General features: G+C 49.9%; 1 pseudogene; it reads left to right on the top strand.

The window, feature by feature from the left end:
- Positions 1-3297: 3297 nt before the first annotated feature.
- On the top strand, positions 3298-9730 carry LOC134729728 (myosin light polypeptide 6-like; annotated as a pseudogene).
- Positions 9731-27108: the final 17378 nt, after the last annotated feature.

Genomic DNA, 27108 nt, shown 5'->3' with positions numbered 1-27108 from the left:
GAAACTGAGTTCAGTCTGGAGGCGCTGAGTCCGGTGAGATTGTTGCCATCTGTCAGAGGCTTTTGAACCAGAGCGACTCCATCTTGAACAGGGGCTGAGTAAAAGGCTGAGATCTACTGGGCTGCGTTCCCAGACAGGTAAGGCATTCTAAGTCACAGGATGAGCTAGGAGGTTGGCACAAGATACAGGTCATAAAGACCTTACTGATAAAACAGCTTGCAGTGAAGAAACTGGATAAAACCCACCAAAACCAAGATGGCCACAAGAGTGACCTCTGACCGTCCTCACTGCTACACTCCCACCAGCACCATGACAAGTTTACAAATGCCATGGCAACATCAGGAAGTTACCCTATATGGTCTAAAAAAGGGAGGCATGAATACTCCACCCCTTGTTTAGCATGTCATCAAGAATAACCATAAAAATGGGCGACCAGCAGTCCTGGGGCTGCTCTGTCTATGGAGTAAGCCATTCTTAATTCCTTTATTTTCCTAATAAACTGCTTTCACTTTACGGACTCACCCTGAATTATATTTCTTGTGCAAGATCCAAGAACCCCCTCTTGGCGTCTAGATCCGGACCCGTTTCCTGTAACACATCCATCCCCCATCCCAGGGGTCAGCAGAGAGTAGAGAGCGACTCCCAGAGGAGCCTGGCCTCATCAGCCTGCAGGTCAAAGTCAAGGTCACAAGAGCAGGCCAACGCCAGCAGGTGGGGAAGTGTCTGCACAGAGTAGCCGCCCTGGGTGTGAGTCCAGACCCCATCTCCTCCTGCAAAGTGGGGCGACAGTAACCGCACTGTGAAGTGGCCACATGGTGAAGACCGCGGGCCTGCAAAGCCCAGCGCAGGGCCTGGGCAGGTGACAGCTGGGAGCTGTGGTCCACGCTTCGCACCCTCTCAGCGAGTGTCAGAGTCTGAGGGGCTCCAAGGTCCTGGCTGAGGGAGGAGCAGAGACAGAGAGAGACCAAGTGGAGGCTGCTGGGGTGCAGGCCGAGGCTGCCCTCTTCAGGCACCCCAGCCAGTCCGAGCAGGCGGGGTGTGTGGCCCCATGCTCCTGGCCACCAGCCTTTGCTCGGGGCCTGGGTCTGAGGCTCACCTGCCAGTCCCACTCCCCTCTGGAATCTTTCGCAGAGGTTACGACACCCCGCATGCCCCGTGCACCTAAACCCCACTGAGTGTCCACCGCCTGGAGGCCTGTGTGACTCAGGGGCCTGCAAAAAAGACCTCAGCCTCCCGCTTGCTTAGAAATGCGGCTTGGACCAGAGCACCTCCCGGGGCCCACACCCTACTCTGCAGGCAAGGGCAGGCACCTGTGCCCCTGTTTCCGAACTGAAGACACATCCACGGGTCCCTTAAATTCACTAAAGCCTCCTCATGAAGGCAGCAGCCACTGTCCCAAGCAGGCTCCTGTCACAGGGAAGGGGACAGACCCACTTCAACTCTTTAGCCATGCATTCCCCCTCAGAAAACACAGGGAAATGCCATCTCTCAAAGGAAGGCCCCTTCCTCCCAGACGCCTGCACACCAGGACACACGCCATCTGCACGCGAGCAAGCAAAAACTTTAGTTTTTCTCTTTTACACAAATATTTTTTCAAATTGTACTCTGGGGCAAAAAACAAACAAACAAACAAAACATACCTACGGTTTCTGAAAATTAACAGCCAGGCCATGGTGGCTCACTCCTGCAATCCCAGCACTTTGGGAGGCCGAGGTGGGCAGAACACCTCAGGTCAGGAGTTCAAGACCAGCCTGGCCAAAATGGTGAAACCCCGTCTCAACTGGAAGTACAAAATTAGCCAGACATGGTGGCTGGCACCTGTAATCCCAGCTACTCGGGAGGCTGAGGCAGGAGAATTGCTTGAATCCAGGAGGCTGAGGTTTCAGTGAGCCGAGTGCACCACTGCACTCCAGCCTGGGCGACAGAGCTAGACTCTGTCTCGGAAAAAAAATAAAATTCACCTGTTCAAATTTGGAGTCTGTTTTGAGACAGGGTCTTGTTCTGTCACTCAGGCTAGAGTGCAGTGGTGTGATCATGGCTCACTGCAGCCTCGACCTCCTGGGCTCAAGTGATCTTCCCACCTCAGCCTCCCCAGTAGCTAAGACTACAGTTGCGAGCCACCGTGCTCGGCTAAGTTTTCTTTTTTTCGGTAGAGACAGGGTCTCACTATGTTGGTAGGCTGCTCTTGAACTCCTGGGCTCAAGTGATCCTCCCACTTTAGCTTCCCAACAGATTTGTTTGGTTTTTTTTTTTTTTGCTTGTTTGTTTGTTTTGAGACAGAGTTTTGCTCTTGTTGCCCAGGCTGGAGTGCAATGGTGTGATGTCAGCTCACCACACTACAACTTCTGCCTCCCAGATTCAAGCGATTCTCCTGCCTCAGCCTCCTGAGTAGCTAGGATTACAGGAATGTGTCATCACCCCCAGCTAATATTGTGTTTTTAGTAGAGACGGGGTTTCACCATGTTGGCCATACTGATCTTGAACTCCTGACCTCAGGTGATCTGCCCACCTCAGCCTCCCAAAGTGCTGGGATTACAGGCATGAGCCACCACACCCGACAGATTTGTTTATTTTTGAGATAGAGTTTTGCTGGTCAGCCACATTGGAGTGCAGTGGCATGATCTCGGCTCACTGCAATCTCCACCTCCCGGGTTCAAGCGATTCTCCTGCCTCGGCCTCCCAAGTAGCTGGGATTACAGGTGCGTGCCATCACACCCAGCTAATTTTTGGTTTTTTAGTAGAGATGGGGTTTCACCATGTTGGCCAGGCTGGTCTCGAACTCTTGACCTCAGGTGATCCACCCACCTTAGCCTCCCAAAGTGCTGGGATTACAGGCGTGAGCCACCGCGCCCGACAGGTTTGTTTGTTGTTGTTGTTGTTGTTGTTGTTTATTTGTTTCTTTTTTCTTTCCTTTTGAGACAGAATTTTGCTCTTGTCACCCAGGCTGGAGTGCAGTAGCACAAACTCAGCTCACTGCAACCTCCGCCTCCTGGGTTCAAGCGATTCTCCTGCATCAGCCTCCCAAGTAGCTGGGATTACAGGCACCTGCCATCACGCCCGGCTAATTTTTGTATTTTTAGGAGAGATGGGGTTTCACCATGTTAGCCAGGATGGTCTCGATCTCCTGACCTCAGGTGATCCACCCGCCTCCGCCTCCCACAGTGCTGGGATTACAGGTGTGAGCCACCGCGCCCGACAATTTGGTATTTTAAATGCGTGCAGGAGAACCCAACAGCTCACAGATCCAATATATCACCTAAATCCCGAGAAATAGGGAAAGGAGCGGCTCAAGTACTGATGCCGGCGGGGCCAAGGAAGTCTTCCAGAAAAAAGCCCAGTGAGTTAGCACGAAAGGGAGTTTTCTCAGGCTATTCAGTGTCTTAGGCAGGGCGATTTAGGCATAGACATAGATCATGATTATAAAATATTTCACTGAGCCGGCCGGGTGCGGTGGCTCACGCCTGTAATCCCAGCACTTTGGGAGGCCGAGGCGGGCGGATCATGAGGTCAGGAGATCGAGACCATCCTGGCTAACATGGTGAAACCCCGTCTCTACTAAAAATACAAAAAAAACTAGCTGGGCGTGGTAGCGGGCGCCTGTAGTCCCAGCTACTAGGGAGGCTGAGGCAGGAGAATGGCATGAACCCGGAAGGTGGAGCTTGCAGTGAACTGAGATTGTGCCACTGCACTCCAGCCTGGGCAACAGAGTGAGACTCCGTCTCAAAAAAAAAAAAAATATATATATATATATATATATATTTCACTGAGCCATTACTACAGGGAAAGTTCCTGTGGAGCTGAGCAGTCAAGACGTGTGACTTCACCAAGGACCAGCACAGAGTTCAAGGCTGCCTTCCGGCTGTTTGACTGAACAGGTGACGGCAAGGTCCTTCCAGCCCCTGTGGGGACGTGATGAGGGCCCTGGGCCAGAACCCCACCAATGCCACGGCGCTCGAGGTCCTGGGGAACCCCAAGAGTGATGAGATGAACGTGAAGGTGCTGGACTTTGAGCACTTCCTGCCCCTGCTGCAGACAGTGGCAGGGAACAGGGACCAGGGCACCTAAGAGGATTATGTGGAAAGACTTCAGGTGTTTGACAAGGAAGAGAATGGCACCGTCATGAGCACGGAAATCCAGCATGTTCTTGTCTCACTGGGTGAGGAGATGACAGAGAGAGGAGGAGAGATGCTGGTGGCAGGGCATGAGGACAGCAGTGGTTGCACTGACTCTGAAGTGCTTGTCCGCAGGCTGCTGAAAGGCTGAGGGTCTTGCCAGCCTCCCCAGAGCCCAGGCCTTTCCCTGGGTGACATTTCGTATCTAGCCTGAGGCTCCCTAGGGCCTCTGGTTGCAGCACCTTTCCCATCTTGTCTCTCTTGGATGATGTTTGCCATCAGCATTCACCATATAAACTTGCTCTCTGTGTACCCCTCCCACCCAAAAAAATTTCAAGGCTGGGCACAGTGGCTCACGCCTGTAATCTCAGTAATCCCAGCTGAGGCAGGTGGATCATTTGAGGTCAGGAGTTCGAGACCAGCCTGGCCAACATGGTGAAACCCCATCTCTACAAAAATACAAAAATTAGCCGGGCGTGGTGGTGGGTGCCTGTAATCCCAGCTACTCAGGAGGCTGAAGTGGGAGAATCACTTGAAACCAGGAGGTAGAGGTTGCAATGAGATGAGATTGCGCCACTGCACTGCAGCCTGGGTGACAGCGCGAGACTCTGTCAAAAAAAAAAAGAAAATTTTGAAACTCAAGCAACAGAAGAGTTAGTTCTGGGAGAAAAGTGAGCGTTAGATAAGGGCACTCAGACCACACCCCTCCTGCCTGGGGCCACCACGGAGGAAGGCACCACGCAGGCCGCTAAACACAAGCCTAGTGTCACTTCTTGGAAACACTAGGGGAGGTACTTCAGGGCCTCTCCCTCAGTTTCAGTTCTCATCTGGTTAATTTCCTAACGTCCCTGGTCCTGTCATTACACTAAAAAATAAGCCCATCCTTTAGTGTCGGGACAGGCCACAGACTGAACTTGGTCTCGTAAAATCAGTGTGTTTTTGTTCCTCTTTTTTGCCGGAGCTGGAAGGGCTCAGTCCCTGGTGCCCCCTGAGCGCGGTGCAGTGAGGGGCGGGAGGCATGGGTTCTCTGCCACCACAAGCCCCCTCTGCCTCCGGACACGGCTCCGTGGGGAAGGGATGGCCATGCTGGAGGAGTCTGTGCGCCTCGTGGGGAGGGGTGGCTATGCTGGAGGAGTCTGTGTGCGTGTCAGCGCTGTGGGGGTTCTGTTGGGGGCACATTGTCTTGTTCAGAGCCTCTGCTTCCTGTGTGGTCAAAAGCGCTGGTGGGCGCTGACCAGCTGGTCTCATAGGTCTCCGCGAGGATCAGGTGAATTTGCACTAGGGGAAAGCCACTGACGGGTTTCTCTGAAATTCTGTCCCTGAGTCTGTCCTTTACAAATCCACCTCCTCGGGGGCCTTTCCCCGACAGGGCTGTACCTGGCAACCCCACCCGGGCCCTGATACAGGAGCCCTACCCTGCCTTGGCCCTTCTGTGCACCCAGCCTGAGCAGCACCCGTCTCCCGGAAGCTCCACGATGGGGGTGCTGTCTGCCAGGACACAGAGCAAACTTCTGACAGCAGGGAGACTGCAGCCCCTTGCTCGTGTGGTGGCCTCCGGCAGTAGGGGCCGCAAAGACAAGCGTTTTCTCAGCCTTGTTGATGTGCTGGATTTGCTTCCTGGGCTGCTGTGCACAGCACACAGGCTGCAGGGCCTCGGCCACAGACACGCATCCTCTCACATCCTGGGGGCTGAACATCCAAGATCAAGGCGTCAGCAGGGCTGGTTCCTCTGAGGCCTCTCCTTGGCATGCAGACGCCGACTCCTCCCTGTATCCCCACAGGGCTGTCCCTCTGTGTGTGTGTCTGTCCTCATCTGCTCTTCTTACAAGGACACCAGTCCAATCAGGGCCCACCCTAGCGACCTCATTTTACCCTAATCACCTCTGTGAGGACCTCATCTCCAACGCAGTCCCCTTCTGCAGTGCTGGGGGTTGGGGCTTTGACACGTGAATCCGGGGGGAGGCACGCCCACCTGAATGCTCAGCCCATAACAAGTGCAGTCTCTCTTTTCCTCGCTGTGTTTCTGCAATACATACGAATGACTTATGTAACGCTGAAAAGCACTCTACAGTAATATGCGCCTTACAGATGCAAAGCTGCAAAGCTGCCAAGCTGCCAGGATCAAGTCCCGCATCTGGAGCCACCTGGCCTGCGTGGAGAGACGGAGGTGCTGACTGGCCGGATCGATGAGGTTCACGGCTCGCTTGCTTCTCTGTTGGTTGCAGCTGGGACTCACAGCTTCATGCCACCTCTTGGGAAGAGAATTTGGAATCTGGTAGGAAAGAGAAGACAAGAGCACGAGGGAGAACGCTGTGAGATGCAGGAGTGTTTCTCTGGGGCGGTTCATAGGATCACCTTCAGGAGGAAGCACCCCGGCCCTTCACCAACCCAGCCAATCAGAATCAGGGCAAAGCGCCATCATCACCATCGTGGTCGTCATGACAAAGCCCCCGTTCATTGCATGCTATACCTGTGTAGCAGAAGCACCTTCCGAGACTAACTTGCCTGAGGTCACACAGCTGCAGGGAGTAAAAGCTCAGTCCCTTTAGCTGGAGAGCTTCTTTGCGCAACCCCTCGTAAATAATTGGAACAAAATAGGAGGGGCAGGCCTGATGTGGTGGCTCACACCTGTAATCCCAGCACTTTGGGAGGCAGAGGCGGGAGGATTGTGTGAGTCCAGGAATTCGAAACCACCCTGGGTAACATGGCGAGATCCTGTTTCTACAAAAAATAGAAACATTAGCCAGGCATGGTAGCATGAACCTATAGTCCCAGCTACCTGGGAGGCTGAGGTGGGAGAACCACTTCAGCCTGGGGAGGCTGAGGCTGCAGCAAGCCCTGATGGTACCGCTGCACTCCAACCTGGGTGACAGAGTGAGACCCTGTCTCACAAAAAAATAAAATTAAAATTAAAATAGGCCAGGCGCGGTGGCTCACGCCTGTAATCCCAGCACTTTGGGAGGCCGAGGTGGGCAGATCACCAGAGGTTGGGAGCTCGAGACCAGCCTGGCCAACATGGAGAAACCCCGTCTCTATTAAAAATACAAAATTAGCTGGACATGGTGGCGCATGCCTGTAATCCCAGCTACTTGGGAGGCTGAGGCAGGAGAATCACTTGAACCCAGGAGTCGGAGGTTGCGGTGAGCCGAGATCGCACCATTGCACTCCAGCCTGGGCAACAAGAGCGAAACTCCTCAAAAAAAAAAAAATTAAATTAAAATTAAATAGGAGAGGCAGCTCATCCTTCCCTTGCCCTCTCCAAGTTGAAGCTGTCAGGGACCGTTGCTTACACAGAGACTGTGAGCAGAGAGCTGCTTGGGAGGGAATAGGAGTGGAAGTCCCCGGCAGGTAGGAGGCCCCCTGGATGATCTCGAAGCTCCTCCTTGCCTCACGGTTCCAGATGTACTGATTCCTGGTCTGCAAACTGGATGCTTTCCCGTCTCTTTGGAAGCCTCTGGCTCCGTCCGCAGCCCCCTCCCTGCAATGGCCAGGTCCCTGCCAGGTCACCCAGCTTCCCAGCCTTGTTTGGCCTCAGAATCAGAATTGACAGCAGAGTTGTCGTGAGGATAAAATGAGATACAAATATGAAGCACCTGTCACTGTGACTGCGGAGGGACCTGGCACCCATCACTGTGACTGCAGAGGGACCTGGCACCCATCACTGTGACTGCGGAGGGAACTGGGCACCTATCACTGTGACTGCGGAGGGACCTAGCACCTATCACTGTGACTGCGGAGGGACCCAGCACCTATCACTGTGACTGCGGAAGGGCCTGGGCACCTATCACTGTGACTGCGGAGGGACCTAGCACCTATCACTGTGACTGCGGAGGGACCTAGCACCTATCACTGTGACTGCGGAGGGACCTAGCACCTATCACTCTGACCACGGAGGGGCCTGGGCACCTATCACTGTGACTGAGGCAGGAACTGGGCACCTATCACGGTGACTGCGGAGGGACCTGGCACCCATCACTGTGACTGCAGAGGGACCTGGCACCTATCACTGTGACTGAGGGACCTGGCACCTATCACTGTGACTGCAGAGGGACCTGGCACCTATCACTGTGACTGTGGAGGGAACTGGGCACCTATCACTGTGACTGCGGAGGGACCTGGGCACCTATCACTGTGACTGCGGAGGGACCTGGGCAAACTCCAGCTCCCCCCACCAGGGCTGTGTGCGTGGAAATGGTCCTGCCGTCCACGAAAGAAGCTTTCTCCTTGGGGATTCAGTAGACAGATCCCCAGGCGTGGACAATTGTCACAGCATGCACCAGCCCAGCTGGGACACGCACAAACGCCAGACGGTCTGTAACTGAACTCTGATTAATACACGCAGCAGGCAGCCTGCTGATAGGCAAGCCATTTCACAGCAAACCCGGCAACAGTTTATTTTATAACCTATATAATGAAGAGGTCGTGGTTTAAGTGAAATTTTAAAATGTCTGTCCTGAGGAGGAGGGTTCAGTTCAGATGTGCACGATTCCCCTGTGGCCCGGCTGCCAATACCAACTGCCTGCACCTCCAACAGCCCCCGTGGATGGGTGAGTGCAGAGTCTGCTCATGAGGTGGGGCCTCACTCCCTTCCCATGCTTGTGGGGCCCCAGCTGGCTTTGCTCATGAGTGGCCTGTCCCCATCTCTTTCCGTGTACCCAGGCTCATGACTAGGCATTTGCCCTGGTCTATGATATGAACCCCAAATATCTGAGACAAGTCTCAATTTAGGAAGTATATTTTTTCCAAAGTTAAGGGTGCACATCTGTGACACAGCCTCAGGAGGGCCTGGTGACCTCTGCCCAAGGTGCTCAGCACACAGCTTGGTTTTATACATTTTAGGGAGGCACGAGACATCGATCAATATATGTAAGATGTTGATAGGGTTGAACTTTGTGTCCCCACCCAAATCTCATCTTGAATGGCAATCCCCATATCCCCACACGTTTAGGTCGAGACCTGGTGGGAGGTGACTGGGTCCCAGGGTTCCACCCTGCTGTCCTTGTGATAGTGAGGGGGGTTCTCATGAGATCTGATAGTTTTATCAAGGGCTTTTCCCCCTTCGCTCACCACTCTCTCGCCTGCCACCACGTAAGACATGCCGCTTCCCCTTCTACCACAATTTGTAAGTTTCCTGAGAGCTCCCCAGCCCTGCAAAACTATGAGTCAATTAAATCTCTTTTCTTTCTAAATAACCCAGTCTTGGGTATGATGTCTTTATAGCAATGTGAAAATGGACTAATACAGAGGACATTGGTTTGGTCTGGAAAGAGGGCAACTTGAAGCGGGGAGGAGTCTTCCAGGTCATAGTAGATAAGAGACCAATGGTTGCATTCTGGTTATTTATTTATTTATTTTTTGAGGCAGTCTCCCTCTGTTACCCAGGGTGGAGTACAGTGGTGTGGTCTCAGCTTACTGCAACTTCTGCCTCCTGGGTTCAAGTGATTCTCCTGCCTCAGCCTCCTGAGTAGCTGGGATTACAGGTGTGAGCCATCACACCCGACTAATTTTTGTATTTTTAGTAGAGACGGGGTTTCACCATGTTGGCCAGGCTGGTCTCGAACTCCTGACCTCAAGTGATCCGCCTGCCTCGGCCTCCCAAAGTGCTGGGATTACAGGCGTGAGCCACCGCGCCAGCCAATGGTTGCATTCTTTTGAGTTTCTGATCAGCCTTCCAAAGGAAGCAAGCAGATATGCATTTATCTCAGTGAGCAGAGGGATGACTTTGAATAGAATGGGAGGCAGGTTGGCCCTAAGCAGTTCCCTGCTTGATTTTTCCCTTCAGTATAAATAACTTAGTAATTTTGGGGTCCCAAGGCTTATTTTCCTTTCACATTGACTATCATTAGTCAATAAAACAGGGACTAGTGTTTATTGAGTGCCTCTGAAGTGTCTGCTCCCAAACAGGTGGGCGTGCCCTTCCAAACCCTGGTGCGCTGGGCGGCACCTCAACCACTGCCACACCCTTCCTTCCTTGCTACGCCTGTTCCAGGATGCTGGACAGGGCACAGGGCTCCAGCCCCTGCTGGAGTTCCTGTTCCCTCTTTGGCTGAAGCTCCTGCAGCCATGTTCCTGCCATCCTCCTGTGGCCCCGTCCCCATCAGATGTCCTAGTGGGGGCACTCCTAACACCTTTCCTCAAAAGCAGCCTTCCAGATAACTGCACCCCACACTCAGATGTCAGCTCCACAGCCCCCCCGGCCCTGCCATTTCCCAGCTATGGTCCATTGCACTAATAGCCCCAATAATCTTCAGCTCCTCCTACTGTCAGAGGCATTTGAACCAGAGCAACTCCATCTTGAATCGGGGCTGGGTAAAATGAGGCTGAGACCTGCTGGGCTGCTGCATTCCCAGGAGGCCAGGCATTCTTAGCCACAGGACGAGATAGGAGGTCAACAGGACTGGTATCACAAGACACAGGTCACAAAGACCCTGCTGATAAAACAGGATACACTAAAGACACCCGCCAAAACCCATCAAAACCAAGATGGCAATGAAAGTCACCTCCGGTCATCCCCATTGCTCATTATACACTAATTATAATACATTAGACACTAATATATTATAATAAAAGACACTCCCACCAGCACCATGACAGTTTACAAATGCCACAGCAAGGTCCAGAGGTTACCCTACATGGTCTGAAAGGAAGAGGAACCCTCAGTTCCAGCGTTGCCTGCCCTTTTCCCTGGAAAACGTGTGAATAATCCACTCCTTGTTTAGTACATGATCAAGAAATAACCATAGGCGCCTGTAATCCCAGCTACTCCAGAGGCTGAGGCAGGAGAATCGCTTGAACCCAGGAAGCGGAGGTTGCAGTGAGCTGAGATTGCACCATTGCACTCCAGCCTGGGCAACAAGAGCGAAACTCTATCTCAAAAATAAAATAATAATAAATAAATAAGTACATAAATTGTTTTTAAAAAGAAACAAGTAGCTTTAAAAGCACTTGCATATTGGGGCTTGTTTTCTTGCTGGTCCTGGAAACCCTGTTATCCCGCCCTGTGAACAAGCCCAGGCTAACCTGCTGGATGACGAGAGGCACAGCCTACCCTGTGACCAGGTGACTGCCAGCCAGCCGCTGGGCACGAGAGTGAGGCCACCGGCCTCCAGCTGACTTCAGACAACACCAGAGGAAGAACTGCCTAGTGGAGCCCAGCTGATCCCGCTAGAATGCAGGGCGAGGCGCAGTGGCTCACACCTGTAACCCATAGAATCATGAGCTAAATAATGGTTCCTCTAAGCCATTCGGTTTTGGGGTGGTTTGTTACACAGCTGTAGGTGACTGCTACATCAACTAATTGCCCTGTCTCTGCCAGCTGACACTGAGAGAGGCCTCAACATGCCCTCCTTCCAAAATTGCTGATGAAGATACAACTAATACCTTATGTTCCCAGGAATAAAGAAATATTCCGCTATTTTACAGCTGAGATGAATGGATGTATTTCAAGTTGCCTCAGTGTTGATGTAAAAAGAAATGAGCCAGGTGTGGTGGCTCACACCTGTAATCCCAGTACTCTGGGAGGCTGAGGTAGGCAGATCACTTGCGGTCAGGAGTTCAAGACCAGCCTGGCCAACATGGTGAAACCCTGTCTCTACTAAAAATACAAAAACTAGCTGGGCGTGGTGCATGCCTGTAATCCCAGCTACTCGGGAGGCTGAGGCAGGAGAATCTCTTGAGCCTGGGAGAAGGAGGTTACAGAGAGCCGAGATCATCCCACTGCACTCCAGCCTGGGCAACAGAGCGAGACACCGTCTATAAATAAATACATAAGTAAATAAATAAATAATTTAAAAAAATGAAACCAGAGGTGTCTGTTTAGTCCAACTCCACTGGGCGGCTGCTTGAATCATGGCCCTGAGAATTGTGATTTTACGGAATACACTGTAGGGAGCATCTAACTGGGTGAGACTTCAGAACCTGCTGAACTAAATTACCGTAACTGCTTTACAGTTTTGCATTAGAGAGGATAAAGGTGGGGTGGGGGCCACAGAAAGGGGAGGCTTCTATCGCTCCATAACAGGGGTGGGCTCCGGACGCTCTTCCAGCCATGTTCTTCCCACCCCCAACCTCCTCATCAGCTTTAGACAGGATCCTACCATCTCGGGCAAGAGATGGATTCAGTGTGGCGTCCGTCTACCCCCACAGAGGGCCGAGCCCTGTCGGGTACGTGCACAGTCGTCAAGACTGTCATAAAAGGATACAAAATGCCATGACAGAGCAGCACAAGGGCAGATGGAAACTGGAGCCCAGGATGTCTGGTGAACAGGTGGAACGCAGCAGAGCTCTGAGGGACGACCAGGCACTAGGAACAGGATTCAGGCAGAGAGGACGCGGACGGCAAATACAGGACCAGGCCACGGTGACACAGCAATGCTGCCACATCCTAGTCGTCCCTGCCTGGGGCCATCTGGCCTCCGTCCCCTCCCCACACTCTTGTAGAGGGTGCAAGTCAAAGCCCACACTCTGTCTAATCCTGTCCCTAAATTGGATTCTACCACTCTGAAGGACGATCCCGCTGGTAGCAGCAGCAGTTAAGTGCCGAGCACATATTCTGTCCTGGGCGCTGCACTGGGCCCCTTCCCTGTCTGGTCTCTTTAATCCCCCAAGGCTAAGAGGGCAGTCTCAGCACTCTCAACTTGCAGGTGGGAAAGAAAAGAGCGGCAGAGACTGACTTGTATGTTCCTGACCACACGACCGAACCAGATGGAAGTCCACGCCGTGCAATGTGAGAGAACATAACAGAGGAGACATTTTCCCTCTGAGTCAAACTGCTTGGGCGGAGAGTTTAGGACTGAAATCTGCAGGCTTTTAAAATATTTATTTATTTACTTATTTATTTATTTTGAGATGGAATCTGTCTCTGTCCACCAGGCTGGAGTGCAATGGTGCGATCTCCGCTCACTGCAACCTCCGCCTCTCGGGCTCAAGCAATTCTCCTGCCTCAGCCTCCCAAGCAGCTGGGACTATAGTTGTGCACCACCACACCTGGCTAATTTTTGTATTTTCAGTAGAGACAGGGTTTCTCCATGTTGGCCAGGCTGGTCTCGAACTCCTGACCTCAGGTGATCCACCTGCCTCGGCCTCCCAAAGCTCTTGGATTACAGGTGAGTGCCACCACGTCAGGCAGGTTCATTTTATCTTTATTGGAACAAATATGAATGGTTAGATGGATATTATTCTTTAGGGCAAAACTAACATTTTAAAAAGCTAGCCCATCAACTTAAAAATTAAACAAATTAAGATATATAGGATACTTGTATTAAAAAGCATTCCTTAACTTTAAAATGGGCCTAGCAAAAGAAAAAATATTAATAAAGGTGGCAAAGAAACAATTAAGTTTAAGAACGATGGCTTAGCCCAACCATATGCAGTGACTCACACCTGTAATCCCGACGATGTGGCCAAGACAGGAGAATCACGTGAGGCCAGGAGTTCAAGATCAGCCTGGGCAACATAGCGAGACCCCATCTCTATAGAAAACTTAAAAAATTAGCTGGACATGGTGGTCCGGGCCTATAGTCCCAACTACTCTCAGGAGGCTGAGCTGAGAAGATCTCTTAAGCGAGGGAGGTTGAGGCTGCTGAAACAATGCTTAAAGGGAGTGGGCACATGTCTTTGCTAAATTACCAGCCATTCTTTTTTTTTTTTTTTTTTGAGACAGGGTTTTACTCCTGTCGCCCAGGTTGGAGTACGGTGGCACAATCACGGCTCACTACAGCCTCTATTTCCCTTGCTTAGGTGATCCTCCCACCTCAGCCTTTTGGGTAGCTGGGATTACAGCCACATGCCACCACATCCAACTAATTTTTTTGTTATTTTTAGTGGAGATGGGATTTCACCATATTGTCCAGGCTGGTCTCAAACTCCTGGACTCAAGTGATCCACCCGCCTTGGCCTCCCAAAGCATTGGGATTACAGGCGTGAGCCACCGCGCCCAGCCCATTCTTAAGAATATACCCAATCTGATCCTTGGTTGGCCTTGGCTTGTGGTGACCTTGGCATTTGGAAAGCCTTTCCATCTGCATCTCAACATCCCACCATGTTTCAGAATCCAGTTCAGAGATGTGTGCTCGAAAAACACTCCTGAGCTAGGAACACAGGCTCCCTCCCCGGCTCCGCTGGCCACCAGCTTGTCCTCGGAACCCCTGTGGCAGATGTGTGCATTTTATCTCTTTATACCACTTTTTACTGCAATTTCATATTGGGTGAAAGTGGACGGTAGGCCTTTGATTTATATCTCTGATGCTTAGGGACCCTCAGAAAGTGTGTACGGTAATTCCACAGGTCTGTGTTCTCTCCTCCCTCTGTATTTATTACCCATTGCTGTGTTACAAATTACTCCAAAACTGAGAAGCCGAAACCAGCAAACGTCGTCAGCGCAGTCTCTGTGAGTCAGGAGTGGGGGAGCTGCGTGGTGGGAGATCCTGGCTCAGGGTCTCTCGTGAGGCTGCATCAGGCTGTTGGCTGGGCTAGGGCTGCTGTCCCCTGAAGGCCCCAACAGGGAGGACGCATGCCAAGCTCACGCACGTGGTTGCTGGGAGGCCTTGGTTCCTCGATGGTTGTTAGACGGGTTCCCTCTTGAAGACCTGAGGTTAATTCTTCAGCGTCCTTCGGGAAGGACAGAGCTCCCCAGTGGGTAATTCCTTGATGTCCTTCTGTAAGGACAGAGCTGCATGATGGGTCTTTCTTTAGCATCCTTCGGGAAGGAAACCCGGCCTCTACTAAAAATACAAAAATTAGCCGGGTGTGGTGGCTTGTGCCTGTAATCCCAGCTACTCAGGAGGCTGAGGCAGGAGAATCACTTGAACCTGGAAGGCAGAGGTTGCAGTGAGCTGAGATGGCACCATTGCACTCCAGCCTGGGAGACAGAGTGAGACTCCATCTCCAAACAACAACAACAACAAAAAACGATGGTGCTGGGCCAGTGCCACTACGGCACCACTACGGCAAAGGAAGCCCTCTGGTGGAAATGTTGGGGGTCGGGATGTTGGTGGTGGGGAAGGCTCAGTGTGGAGGGAGGGGACATATGAGAACTCTGTGCTTTTCACTTAATTTTGCTGTGAACCTAAAACTGCTCCAAAAAATAAAGTGTATTTTTGTAAAAGAAGAAAGATCTCAAAGCAAAACCATAAACTTTCATCTTAAGAAACAAGGGAATAAAAGAGCAAACTAGACCCAAAGTGGAAGGAAGGAAATAGTAAAGTTTAGTGTGGAAATGAATGAAATAAAGAATAGGAAAACAAGAGAAAATCAACAAAACTGAAAGTTGGTCCTTTGAAAAGATCAACAAAATTGATAAACCTTTAGTAAGACTAACCAAGAATAAAAGAAAGAAGATTCATGTTACTAAAATAAGGAATCAAAGGGGGGACATTGATAATGACTTTTTTTTTTTGAGACGGAGTCTCGCTCTGTTGCCCAGGCTGGAGGGCAGTGGTGCCATCTTGGCTCACTGCAACCTCCGCCTCCCGGGTTCAAGTAATTCTCCTGCCTCGGCCTCCCAAGTAGCTGGGATTACAGGTGCGTGCCACCACACCCAGCTAATTTTTGTATTTTTAGTGGAGATGGGGTTTTGCTATGTTGGCCAGGCTGGTCTCGAACTCCTGACCTCAGGTGATCTGCCCTCCTTGGCCTCCCAAAGTGCTGAGATTACAGGCATGAGCCACCATACCCGGCCTACTACTGACATTACAGAAGTAAAAGTATTATAAGAAAATAAGATAAATAATTGTATGCCAACAAATTATATAACTTAGATGAAATAGACAAATTCCTAAAAAGATACAAACTACCACATTGACTCAAGAAATAATAGAAAATCTTAATCGATTTGTAACAAGTAAAGGAATTGAATTAGTAATATTTTTAAAAAACTACATACAAAAAAAAAAAAAAAACCAAGGCCAAGATAACTATATTGGTAATTTCTACCAAACACTTAAGAAAGAATTAATACCAATCCTCCACAAATTTTTCCAAAAAATAGAAAATTAGAGAACACTCCCAACTCATTATAGGAGGCTAGTTCTATCCCGAAGCTAAATCCAAGCAAAGACATCACAAGAAAAAAGAAAAAAAAAAAAACATACAAACCAGCATCTGTCATGAATATAGATACAAAAATTGTCCACAAAACACTAGCAAATCAGATCCAGTAATGTACAGAAAGAATTATACACCACAACTAAGTGGGATTTATTCCAAGAATGCCAAGTTGACTCAAGATATGAAAATCCAGGGCTGGGCATGGCGGTTCACAGCGTAATCCTGGTGCTTTGGGAGGCTGATGCTGGAGGATCGCTTGAGCCCAGGAGTTCAAGAACAGCCTGGCAACATAGTGAGACCCTGTCTCTATCCAAAAATTTAAAAATTGGCCAGGCGCGATGGCTTACCCCTGTAATCCCTCCACTTTAGGAGGCCAAAGTGGGTGAATTGCTTGAGGCCAGAAGTTGGAGCCCAGCCTGGCCAACATGGCAAAACCCTGTCTCTACTAAAAATACAAAAATTAGTTGGGCGTGGTGGTGTGCGTGCCTGTAATCCCAGCTACTTGGGAGGTTGATGCACGAGAATCACTTGAACCCGGGAGGTGGAGGCTACAGTGAGCCGAGATCGCACCACTGCACTCCAGGGCCTGAGATTACAGGCATCAGAGGGAGGCGACAAAGTGAGGCTCTGACTCAAAAAAAAAAAAAAAAATTCCGGGCACGGTGGCTCACGCCTGTAATCCCAGCACTTTGGGAGGCCGAGGTGGGCGTATCGCCTGAGGTTGGGAGTTCGAGACCAGCCTGATCAACATGGAGAAACCCCATCTCTATTAAAAATACAAAAAATTAGCTGGGCATGGTGGCGCATGCCTGTAATCCCAGCTACTCAAGAGGCTGAGGTAGGAGAATCATTTGAACCCAGGAGGTGGAGGTTGCGGTGAGCCGAGATCACGCCATTGCACTCCAGCCTGGGCAACAAGAGCAAAACTCCATCTTAAAAAATAAATAAATAAATAAATAAGCATTTGACAAAATTTAACATCCTTTCATGGTAAAACCAAAAAAAACTAGAAATAGAAGGAAGCTTCTTCAACCTGAAGCTGAAAGTGAACCTGAAGTGAAAACGGGTACTTATGAAATCCAGCTAACATCATACTTAATAATGAAAGACTAAATGCCTTCCCCTCAAGATTAGGAATAAGACAAGGATCTCTGTGGTTACCACTTCTGTTCAACATTCTACCAGAGACAAACCAGAACAACCAAGCAAGGAAAAGAAATAAAAGGCATCTGGATTAAAAAGGAAGTAACACTATCTTTATTCACAGATGACATGGTCTTATATATGGAAAATCATAAGGATTACACACACACACACACACAAATCAACAAATATTAGGATGAATAAATGAATTTAGCAAGGCTGCAGGAAACACAATCAATATACAAAAATATGTTGCATTTCTACAAATAGTAATGAACAATCAGAAAGTCAAATTAAGAAAACCATTCACAATAGCATCACAAAGATTAAAATACTTAGGAATAAATTTAACAAAAGATGTGCAAGATCTGCACACTGAAAACTACAAAATATAACTGAAAGAACTTTTTTTTTTTTTTTCCTGAGACAAAGTCTCGCTCTGTCACCCAGGCTGAAGTGCAGTGGCGCAATCTCGGCTCACTGCAGATTCCACCTCCCGGGTTCAAGCAATTCTCCTGCCTCAGCCTCCCATGTAGCTGGGATTACAGGAATTTGCCACCACACCTGGCTATTTTTTGTATTTTTAGAAGAGATGGGGTTTCACCATGTTAGCCAGGCTGGTCTCAAACTCCTGACCTCAAGAGATCTGCTCACCTCGGCCTCCTAAAGTGCTGGGATTACAGGCATGAGCCAACATGCCCGGCCTGAAAGAACATTTTTAAAGACCTAAGTCAATGGAAACATATCCCATGTTTATAGATCAGAAGACTTACTATTGATGGCAATACTTTCTAAGTATTGATGGCAATACTTACTAAGATGGCTATACTTTCCAGGTTGATCTGCAGATTCAACTCAATTCCTATCAAAATCCCAGCTGCTTTTTAAAAAAAAAAAAAAAATTGAAAAGCTTGCCTTAAATTTTATATGAAAATACAAAAGATCCAGAATAACCAGCCTTGAAAAAGAAGAAAGTTGGGGGACTGGGCATAAGGATGGACATAGAGATCGATGAGGTAGAATGAAGAGTTCAAGAATAAACCCTTACATACATGGTCAATCGATTTTCAAAACAGCATTCCAAAAACACTCAATTGGGGCGGGCGCGGTGGCTCACACGTGTAATCCCAGCACTTTGGGAGGCCGAGGTGGGTGGATCACGACGTCAGGATATCGAGACCATCCTGACTAACAAGCGGAAACCCCGTCTCTACTGAAAATACAAAAAATTAGCCAGGCATGGTGGCGGGCACGTGTAGTCCCAGCTACTCGGGAGGCTGAGGCAGGAGAATGGCGTGAACCAGGGAGGCGGAGCTTGCAGTGAGCCAAGATCGTGCCACTGCACTCCAGCCTGGGCGACAGAGCAAGACTCTGTCTCAAAAATATATAAATAAATAAATAAATACACTCAATCAGGAAAGAATAGTCTTTTCAACAGATGGTGCTGGGACAGCTTAATAGCCACATCCAAAATAATAAATAAAGGTAGACCCTTATCTCACACCATGTACAATATTTAGCTTAAATCAAATACCTAAGTATAAGACTAAAACTATGAGACTTTTAGAAGAAAACACAGGCATAAATCTCGGTGATGCTGGATTAGGCAATGGCTTCTTAGATATGACACCAAAAGCACACGCAACCAAAGAAAAAAAATAGACAGATTGGACTTCATCAAAGTTAAAACTTTCACTCTGTGGCCCAGGCTGGAGTGCAATGGCGCGACCTCGACTCACTGCAACCTCCACTTTCCGGGTTCAAGCAATTCTCCTGCTTCAGCCTCCCGAATAGCTGGGACTACAGGCATGCGCCACCACTCCTGGCTAATTTTTGTATTTTTAGGAGAGATGGGGTTTCGCTGTGTGGGCCAGACTGGTCTCGAACTCATGGCCTAAAGTGATTCTCCCACCTCGGCCTCCTAAAGTGCTGGGATTACAGGCATGAGCCACTGCGACTGGCCAATTTGTAAATTTTTAAAAGTTTAAACTTTTGTGCTTCAAAGAACACCATCAAAAAAGTGAAGACAGGCCAGGCGCAGTGGCTCACGCCTGTAATCCCAGCAGTTTGGGAGGCCAAGGTGGATGGATCACCTGAGGTCAGAAGTTTGAGATCAGCCTGGCCAACAATCCCATCTCTACCAAAAATACAAAATTAGTTGGGCACGGTGGCGCGCACCTATAATCCCAGCTACTCGGGAGCCTGAGGCAGGAGAATCACTTGAACCTGGGAGGTGGAGGGTGCAGTGAGCCAAGATCTTTAAGCAAAACTCTGTCTCCAAAAAAAAAAAAAAAATGAAGAGAGCTGGGCATGTTGGCTCACGCCTATAATTCCAGCGGTTTGGAGGACCGAGGCAGGAGGACTGCTTGAGGACAAGAGTTTAAGACCAGCCTGGGCATCATAGCAAGACCCCATCTCCACACAAAAAAATTTAAAATCAGCTCAGCATGGTGGCATGCACCTGTAGTCTCAGCTACTCAGGAAGCTGAAGTGGGAGCATCAGTTGAGCCCAGGAGTTTGAGGGTGCAGTGAGCTATGATCATGCCACTGAACTCCAGCCTGCGTGACAGAGACAGACCATGTCTCTAAAAAGGAAAAACAAAAACAAACAAACAAATCTGAAAAGACAACCTATAGTAATGAAGAAAATATTTGCAAATCATACGTCTAGTAAGGGACTGATATCCAGAATATTATCTTAACAATAAATAAAAAGACAAATATTCTGAATAAAAAACGAGCAAAGAGGTTGAAGACACATCTCTCCAAAGAAGATCTATGAGTGGCCGATTAGCACATGAAAAAACGTTCAACACCAGTAACCTTAAGGAAACGCAAACCAAAACTACCATGAATTATCACTTCACACCCACTCAGACGGTTATAGTAAAACAGGCAGGCAACAGAGAGCCTTGAAGGGGACACTGATAGGAATGCACCATGGTGCAACCACCCGTAAGCAGGGCAGCAGCCTCTTCAAAAGTTCAACATAGAGGTGCTGTATGACCAACAGTTCCACTCCTCGGTAAGGCCCCCAAAGAATGAAAATGTGTGGGCCAGGCGCGGCGGCTCACGCCTGTAATCCCACCACTTTGGAAGGCCGAGGTGGGCGGATCACGAGGTCAGGAAATCGAGACCATCCTAACACAGTGAAACCCCGTCTCTACTAAAAATACAAAAAATTAGCCGGGCATGGTGGCGGGCGCCTGTGGTCCCAGCTACTCAGGAGGCTGAGGCAGGAGAATGGCATGAACCCGGGAGGCAGAGCTTGCAGTGAGCCGAGATGGTGCCACTGCACTCCAGCCTGGGCGACAGAGCGAGACTCCGTCTCAAAAAAAAACAAAAAAAAAGAAATGAAAACGTGTTCCCACAGAAACTCATACACGACACTACTGTCCTTAGCAGCATTGTTGTTGTTGTTGTTGTTGTTGTTATTATTATTATCATTATTTGAGATGGAATCTCACTCTGTCACCCAGGCTGGAGTGCAGTGGTGTGATCTCGGCTCACTGCAACCTCCACCTCCCGCGTTCAAGTGATTCTCCAGCCTCAGCCTTCCAAGTGGCTGGGATTACAGATGCCCACAACCATGCCTAATTAATTTTCGTATTTTCAGTAGAGATGGGGTTTCACCCTGTTGGCCAGGCTGGTCTCGAACTCCTGACCTCAGGTGATCCACCCAGCCTCCCACAAAGCTGGGATTACCGGCGTGAGCCACCGCGCCCAGCCTATTGGTGGTGTACATTCTGTGGGTTTTCACACATGCACCTGGCGTGGATCCATCATTACAGTGTCACGCAGAGTGTTTCATGGCCCTGAAAGTCCCCTGTGCTCTGCTTATTCATCCCTCCTTCCCCCCACTCCGGCGAACACTGATCTTTTTACTGTCTTCATAGTGTTGTCTTTTCCAGACATCATATAGTCAGAATTGAAGGGAATATACCAGCCAAAAACCTGCCACTATGGCATAAGAATTATTTTAGCTAAAGGCACTAAAAATAAAAGTAGCTGCAAGAAGTACGCCTAGACCCCCCGCTTTTCTTCCTGAAAGTAGGAGATTAAATTCCCATACGAGAGCCCAGTTCCCTACACCAGGAGGAAAGAAACATTTTTATCACCAGAGATGGGGATTCCAGGCCGAGAGAAATCTGTACAAACAGATCTTGTTACAATAATTCTTGTCTTCCTTTGGTCGCCTCATATATTTTAGTGACTTTTCCACAATTTCCTCTCTTTGCTCAGCCTAATCTATAGACATTTAGGCCTGGCCATGTCTTTGGGTCTTCATCTTCTTGTGGGGACTTCCATGTACCTGTAAAACAAAATCTGTCTGCTTTTCTCCTGTAGTTTTTTTGTTTTGGTTTGGTTTGGTTTTTTTTTGAGATGGAGTCTCATTCTGTCGCCAGGCTGGAGTGCAGTGGCGCAATCTCCGCTTACTGCAACCTTTGCCTCCCGGGTTCAAGTGATTCTCCTGCTGGGACGACAGGCGCCCGCCACCATGCCTGGCTAATTTTTGTATTTTTAGTAGAGACAGAGATTCACCATATTGGCCAGGCTGGTCTTGAACTCCTGACTTCAAGTGATCTGCCCACCTCAGCCTCCCAAAGTGCTGGGATTACAGGCATGAGCCACTGCGCCCGGCCCTGCTTTTCTCCTGTTAACCTGACTTAGGTCAATTTGATTCTCAGACCCAGCCGAAGACCCCAAGAGGGTAGAGATAAGGTTTTTCCTCCCATACAGAATCGCCCAGTAGGTAGGATTTTCAGGCTGGCTTCTTCCACCTGGCAATACACATCTGAAGTTCCTCCGTATCTTTTCACAGTTGACAGCTCATTTCTTCTTAGTGCTGAATAATAGCCCACTGTCTGGATGCATCGCTGTTTATTTATCCATTCACATACAGAAGGACATCTTGGTTGCTTCCAAATTTTGGAAATTATGAGTAAAGCTGCTGTAAATATCCAGGTGTAGGTTTTTGGTTGGTTGGTTTTTTGGTTTGGTTTTGTTTTTTTTGAGACAGGGTCTTTCTCTGTCACCCAGGCTGGCATGCAGTGGTGTGATCACAGCTCACTGTAGCCTTGAACTCCTGGACTCAAGCCATTCTCCCACCTCAACCTCCTGAGTAGCTGGGACTACAGGTGTGTGTCACCACACTTGGATAATTTTTAAAAATTTTTGTAGAGATGGGATCTCATTTTGTTGACCAGGCTGGTCTTGAACTCCTGGGCTCAAGCGATCCTCCCACCTTGGCCTCCCAATGTGCTGAGATTACAGTTGTGAGCCACTACATCCAGTCCTGTGTGCAGGCTTTTGTGTGGATATAAGTTTTCAGCTCATTTGGGTAAATACTGAAGAGTGTGATTGCCGGGTCCTACAGAAAGAGCGTGTTTACTTTTGTAAGAAGCTGCCAAACTGTCTTCCCAAGTAGCTGCACCATTTTGCATTCCCACCAGCAATGAATGGGCGTTCCTGTGGCCCCACGTCCTCACCAGCATTTGGTGTTGTCAGTGCTTTGGATTTTCCCCATTCTAATGGACATGTAGTGGTATCTCACTGTTTTTCCTTTTTCTTTATTAATGCAGGTGTTTACAGCTATAAATTTTCCTCCAACCCCTTCATTTCTGTATTCCATAAATTTTGATATGTTGTGGTTTTATTTTCATTCATCTCAAAGTATTTTCTAATTTATTTTGTGATTTCCTCTTTGATTCGTTGGTGATTCAGGAGTATGTTACTTCCACATATTTGTGAATTTCCCAAATTTTCTTCTATTAGTGATTTCTAATTTCTAGATTCCCAGGAACATGTCAGCCTTTCAAACCCCCTGTGGACATCCCATTCCCCAGCTTTTCCTTTTAAGGTTTTGGTCTTCTTGTTTGCCCCTACTGGTAACACCAGCTAGGCAGGTGTGATGTTAAGCAGTTTCCACGGACGGTTCTCAACAATCATCCCAGGGAAAAAGCTGTTCCTAATAAGTAAGGTCTGAGTCAGGTCAATAAAGACAAGCCCTGCAAAGGGTGGTGGTGGGGCGGGGTGTGGGGGAGTGTTTCTAGGACACTGCCAGATGGGTCAAATAGTGACAATTATCAGGGGATGGGGCTTCTGGGAGCTCCAAACCCACCCTAATCTGCCAGTGGGTACGAGGATGCTGGTTTTCAAGGCTACTGCAGGGGTAGGGGGAATAGAAACAGTGACAGCTAAAATGACCCAACACTCATTGTTCCAATGAGATTCAGCGGTTTTTTTGTTTGTTTGTTTGTTTGTTTGTTTTGAGATGGAGTCTCGCTCTGTTGCCCAGGCTGGAGTGCAGCGGCACAATCTTGGCTTAAGCTCTGCCTCCCGGGTTCACACCATTCTCCTGCCTCAGCCTCCGGAGTAGCTGGGACTACAGGTGCCCGCCACCACGCCTGGCTAATTTGTTGTATTTTTTAGTAGAGATGCTCCTCAGAGGGTTGCAACCCTTTGGTGAATTTCCAGAGTTCTGAAAGAGTTCACTTGTATAATTTTTGTGAGTATTCTCATTGCTTTTACGGAGAAACAGATTTGGAGGGGGCCCTACTCTGACATTCTGAAAGTGTCTATCCCTGATGCTTGGTTTTTGAACATTGAATAGTATTAAATTCCAAGATATCCTCTCTCTCCTCCCCACTGCCTCTTTCTCTCTCTCCCCATCTCCCTCTCATTTTGATGTTTGGTGACCCCCCCGTCAGGGTTTGGCCCAGGTGGGGTCCTAGCTCCTCAGCTGTATGTGGCCAGTGATGGTCATCCTGTGGGGCTGGGGTAAGGGACCAGGGTGAGGAGATGGCCGGGACTGCTGCGTCTGGAGGGCTTGAGTCCCTGTGCCTCCTGATCCTGCCCTCTTCTTGGTGGTGGCCTGTGGCCATGGTGTCTGGGCCATAGTGGTCCCACGAAGGTCTGTCTGTACGTGCCCCCTTCTGACTCCCTTAATAAAATCAAACTCTGGAGCTCAGGCTGGCCTGGGAAAGGATGTGTCCCCAGGAGGTCCATCTCTTGTCCCCCAATGCCCATTGCCCTTCAGGGAGGGGCAGGGCCTGGAACTTGGCCCACAGGGAAAGGCACTGCTTGTTTCCTTCCTGAAGATGCTGAGGGAGACCCCGTCCCCACCTTGGCGCTCAGAGCATTGCTTCGTTAAGGAAGCCAGCAGATCCTCCAGGGGCTCCCTGTGGGCCACAGCTTGCTCCGAACGAGCTGGGGAGCTGGAGCCAAGCAGTGGCGCTCCAGGGCCCTCTTTCCACGTGCGGTATGAGAAGGACCTGCCATTCGTTTTCATCATCACATCAGTCAGAGAACAGTTTTTCACCAGGTGCGCTTTCCCCCCAGGGGTCAGGCCTTCAGCCAGGCTGCCGCCTCCTGTGTTCAGGGGGATGAAGAAGACACAGCCAGGCACTCCCTTCCTCTCCTCCCACTGCAAACATCCGGCTTTGGAGTCGTTCTTGAAAGGAGCTCCAGGGGGTCCCAGCGTTCTCCTCTGCAGAAGACAGATGGCTTCACTGCCCGCCCCGGAGTCACAGCCAGGCCCGGCCCTGGTCGGGGGTGCAACGGAGAAGGTCTCCATGCCCCGTTACAGCTCCCCCAAGGGCTCCCCAAACACCACACCCAGTGGTCTGGGTGTGGAGAATGAGCTTCCTCTTGTCTTTCCTTATAGGAAACCTGCTTTTCCTGCAGTTCCTCTACCAGGGCCCCGTTGTGGTTTGGGGTCCAGTCCAACAGCGTCCGCAGAGGTTTGTGAGGGTCCATGAAATACTTGAGTCACCAGGATGTTCATTTTGCAACATTTTCAACATTTATAATCCAGTGAAATATCAATAAAAACCCCACAGGGTTCTGGTAATAGGAAGAGTATGCTTTCCTCCGGAGACCAATCCTTTCTATTCAGACCATTTCCAGACCTGTGAGCTCACCTCTGAGACAGGCCAGCGCTCTCTGCCCAGCTGGGTCACACTGCCCCTGCCTGGTAATGACTCTACCTTCACACCTGCGGCCTTCATACCCCCTGCCCAGCCAGCTCCCTCCTGGTGAACAGCTCACAGCAAGGCCTGAGGCCCCAGCAAGCAGTTCCTTCTCATGGATGCGCTTGCTTTAAATAATTCAGCAAAATTCAGTCTTTTCAGAGATGATTCACCAAAGCTGCTCATTGAGGGGCAAGATCGTGAGCGCGGCGGCTGCACCAATCCCTCCTCTGAATGAGACGTTGGAGACTCGGCCTGGCCACATGGAAGCCGCAACGGGAAGGGCTGACTGCTATGGGCGCCTTGAGAGACGCAGCCCCAGCAGACACTGGCTCTGAGCTCTGAGACCCTCCTGCTGTGCCCCGAGAACCCAATGCCACTGTAGACGATGGCACCAGACAGCCCCCAAGCAGGCTGCGAGGCGACGGGCGCTCCTGGGTGTACACAGGCTCCTCTGCAGGGTGGGGAGGTGACGGGCGCTCCTGGGCGTACGCAGGCTCCCCTGCAGGGCGGGGAGGTGACAGGCGTTCCTGGGCATACGCAGGCTCCTCTGCAGGGCGGGGAGGCGCTGGCCCGCTTAGATATCTCAGCCCATCACCGAATGGAATGCTGAGGGCGGCCTCGAAATTAGAACAGTGTGTGGACCCCCAGCCTGGCAGAAGGGAGGAAGTGAAATGGGGGGTGCACCCAGTAGAGACACCTCCCCAAACCCAGACCCAATGGGCCCTCTGCAGGCTCCTCTCCTCTAGCCCAGCCAGTGTCCACGGAGGGGGCGAGCTTGCTGAGCTCAAATTGCTTTTCCTCCTCTCCCTGTCTGCCAAGTGATACAATGCACACCTTCAACGTACCATGTTCCACCCTGAAACAAGATCACTGCCCATCACGTGTGTCTAAGGGCCTACCACAGCAATTCCATCGCTCCTTCCTCTTCTTGGCACTGTTTCTTTTTTGGCACCTTTTCTAGTTTGTTTGTTTGTTTGTTTGTTTTGAGATGGAGCCTTGCTCTATCACCCAGGCTGGAGTGCAGTGCCAGAGATTATATGGGTGATAGACACCCACTGACAAAAGGTGCAGCCCGCACAGGAGCCAAAATATGTTCAGCAGGCCGGGTGCCACTCTGAGTTTGCCCATTTGTTTGTCAGGGAACCCTGGATTGATTCCAGCTTTTGGCATTGTGAGTGCCACTCTAAGCCTCCTGGGGCAAGCATCTCTTTGAGTCCCTGATTTCAGTATTCTGGGTCTGTCCTAGGAGCGGAATTGCTGTGTCACATGACAACTCCATGTTTCATATGTTTAAGCTTTTGAGGAACTGTCACACGCTTTTTAAAAAAAACAATCTGGCATATGGCCAGGTGTGGTGGCTCATGCCTGTAATCCCAGCACTTTGGGAAGCCGAGACAGGCAGATCACGAGGTCAGGAGATCGAGACCATCCTGGCCAACATGGTGAAACCCCATCTCTACTAAAAATACAAAAATTAGCTAGACGTGGTGGCGTGTGCCTGTAATCCCAGCTACTCAGGAGGCTGAGGCAGGAGAATAGCTTGAACCAGGGAGTTGGAGGTTGCAGTGAGCCGACATGGTGCCACTGCACGCCAGTCTGACGACAGAGCAAGACTCCATCTCGAAAAGAAAAAAAACAACCTGGCATCTGATATTTATAAATCACCATTGAAACAGTCATGATGGAAAACTAAGGTATGAGTCAAGTGGGAAGGTGGCCGGTGGTCGCTGACATTTCCTGCCAGTCACAGGGAGGCCCTGGGAAGGGGTCATCTCCACTGCCCCTGACCCTGTGCAGGGAAGGGCTGTCTGGGGCTATCAGTCAGATCTGGCCCA

This window comes from Pan paniscus, chromosome 22, assembly GCF_029289425.2.
Source record: "Pan paniscus chromosome 22, NHGRI_mPanPan1-v2.0_pri, whole genome shotgun sequence".
NCBI lineage: Eukaryota > Metazoa > Chordata > Mammalia > Primates > Hominidae > Pan > Pan paniscus.
Note: the sequence above shows the minus strand (reverse complement) of the source record. Positions and strands in the feature narration are given on the sequence as shown.